Source organism: Sylvia atricapilla, chromosome 27 (assembly GCF_009819655.1).
Source record: "Sylvia atricapilla isolate bSylAtr1 chromosome 27, bSylAtr1.pri, whole genome shotgun sequence".
NCBI classification, from domain to species: Eukaryota; Metazoa; Chordata; class Aves; order Passeriformes; family Sylviidae; genus Sylvia; species Sylvia atricapilla.
Genome location: NC_089166.1, coordinates 4,859,439 through 4,862,643, shown reverse-complemented (window position 1 = coordinate 4,862,643; position 3,205 = coordinate 4,859,439).

The following is a 3,205-nucleotide window of genomic DNA, read 5'->3' as shown; positions in this document are numbered from 1 at the left end:
CTGCCGGGCCGGGGCCGCGGACGGGAAGGAGGGTGGGGAGAGGGAGGAGAAGGAGGAGAGACGTGACCGGGAGAGGGAGGGAAAGAAGGGTAGAAAAAATGTTACAAAATAAAGTAAGAAAAAACCCGAAGCGTGCGCCCCGGGCTTAGACACTGCGTCAGCAGACCGGGGCCCGCCCCAGCGGCGGCAAGAGAGCGGGGCGGTGCCCGAGCACGGAGAGGGGGGCTCCGCTCTCTGCGGCACATGGCTGGGGCGGAGGGACCGGGGGTGAAGCGGAGGAGTGGCAGAAGCGAAGCCCAGCCTGGCCAGGGCATCCCTGCCGATGCCCGGCGATGGCTGGCTCTACCAGCAGAGTACCCACGCAGCCCTCTCCACACCCCAGGTGGTCGCGATGCCCCTGTACGGGGCGGAGGGTGTGGGGGAGATGCCCGCGGTGCCTCCAGTCTCGCGTCGGGTCCCGTTGCGGGTCCTCAGCGTGCGACCTCACTTTGCCGGAGAGAGGAGCCGAGGACTGCCGTGAGCTCCCACCACGCGTCGTTGCATGCACCTCTGGGTGCCTGCTATCTCATCCCAAGCACAGCCAGCCCAGCTGGATCCTCCTCTGTCCATGTCTGTGGCACAGAGCTGGGCAGCTCCCAAGTCCAGCTGTGAATGCTGAAGCTGGTCACAGCTCACCACACCTTCCACCACAAGTGCAGTCCCTCCAGCTGTGGGGCTGGTGCAGCTCTCCAGCTTCTGGTGCTCTGCTGAGGGCACGGGGCGAAGAACATACACAATATCTGATGTAGGAATATCCTGCATCCAGGAGCTGCACACAAAAGGCTTTTAAAAACTTTAAAACAACTTCTGAACTTTCATCTTCACACCTTCACTCCAGCATGGCTTCCCATGGCCCCAAAAGCTACCCAAAGAAGGCAGAATACATGGAGAACACTGGAAGCTGGCATATTCCTGGCTTTTTACATCTATTTGGTGCATTTGGGTGATGCTCATGGTGCCCATTCTTATGGGAACATCCCTGAGGGTGTGGAAGCCTCACCTCCTCGAGCTCTCCTGGGATCTGAGCACTGCAGGGAGGATCAGTCAGTTCTTGACACACAGACTCTGCCATACAAAATCAGGGGAGATGATGCTTTTGATGAGACCAAGCTCATGGCAGAGTTCCCTTAAGGGAACTTGAGCAAGGCAGGGAGCAGGACCTAGCCCCGAGATGGCACAAACCCCTTTGGGGTGAGGAACGGGCATGAGCCAGCCATGGTTTGGCTGTTCTTCAGAAAACAAAGGAATTCGTTGTTTCCCAGCAAGGCAGGAAGGACCTTCAGGCTGGTGCCAGGATGGGCTTTGGGGATCCAAACCCTCTGGGGGGGCTAATTAAGCACATCAGTATGTGGGCTGTTGGTTTTTCTAAAGCAGGGATTATTTTTTAGTTGCAGCAGCACTGAGAGAAAGGCCTTGCTGGCCTCCATGGCTGCCACAGGAAACAAGCATGACAGCTCAGAGGAGAGGAAGGAATCATCCAGATCCTTGCTCCTGTCCCAGAAACTTGGAGACCACTCCAGGGGGATGCCACCCACTTAGACACGAATGGCTGGACATGATGGGGCTGTGGGTGGGAGTGGGATCCTCCACCCGCCCTGGATAAACCTGACATCCCTTTCAAGGAAATGGAACCCATCCAAAAGAAGGAACATAGCAGAGTCAAAAGTCTTTGGATCCCATGGAGCATCGCAGCTTTCTGGCCTGGTTCATCCTGTGTTTTGGAGGCCCCTATGCTGCATATGATTAGCAGATAATTAGCACTTCTTAATTAATTTCTTCGACACAGGCCAACAACTCCTTACCTCTCCTCCTAATCTGGTTTAGTACCTGTTGTGTTGCTATTCAACAGAGTGGATCAAGAGGAAATGTGTTTTTCCCTTGGGGCATTTTCAGGCTGTCTGACCCCTCTGAACTTAATGAGTTGCTGCCAGGCAAGGACAAGGGCACATGGCTGCATGCAGGGCATGGCCAACTGCACCTCTGGCCACAATCTCAGGAAAGCTTCTTGCCTGGGGAGATCGACTGGGAACAATGGGCTCATCCCAGGATTACCCGGAACTTGGGATATTCAGTGTCAGTAGCTAATTCCCACAGTTGAAGCATCTGTATCTTTAATTTAATTGGAAAAATAAATTCTGGGTTTTGGCCAAAACAACATCCCATGTAGGGAGTGGTTACAGTGGAGGGACAGCAGTGGGATGGGGTGAAACAGCATTGGCTCAAGTGAAACTCATTCTGCAGAAGGTTTGCAAAACATTTCTGGAGATAGATCCGAGCCATTTGCTTGCCTTTGGCTGGCAGTCTGACCTGGTCAGGAGCGCTTGGGAGAAAAAGGGTCAGTCAGGACGCTCAGCAGGTTGTAAAATACGTCACCAACGGGGAGTGGGACCCAAGCGTAGGGGTGGGGGAGAAACTCCAGATTTGGAGCTGGGATGCTTAGAGCAGTGAGGCACCCCATGACTTACTAAGTTTGCGACTGTCATGGGGCATGTTTGGTGTTTGCTTGTGCTGGAGGCATTAGAGGAAATTATTTGAGGATCTGTGGACAGCATCTGTAGCCTTCAGGTTTTCTGAAGGAAGGGTCTGGCTACTTGTAAGGGTTCTAAGGGTCTATTTATTGGATGACCAGGGAGGCAGCATGTCATGCTCTGTTGCAGTCATCCAAGGGTGTTCCTCCCAGCCCACGGTTCTCTGTGGGACTGAGGGCTCCAGGAGAGCACAGCCCTGCCTGTGGGCAGCAGCTGTTGGGGGAGTCTGCTGTCAGGGGCTTTGCTTTGCTGGGGATCAGCAGTACCTGACAGATTCTGCCAGGAGCTCAGCACTGCCTCAGCCTCATCTTGGCCCCAAATGGGACTGGTTGGGCCAAGATCAACACCCACCTGGCAGGCGCTGTGCACTGACTGAGGTCACTGCCTGGGGAAGAGGCCGTCTTGGCGTCTGCTGGCTCCCTCGGCAGCAGCAACAGGGAATGGCCACGTTGTTCTCTCTGTTGGAGACAGGCAGGAACAGCCAGTCCAGCTTCCTCTCTAAGCTCCAGGCTTTGCATTGCAGGCAGTGAGGGTGATTGGCAGCCTCTCATTGGGATGTGGGGTTTGGTGGGGAACCCCATAGGGGTACAGCAAGGGACTCATCTCCAAGCTTTGCATTTGCACCCTTCCCTTTGGGG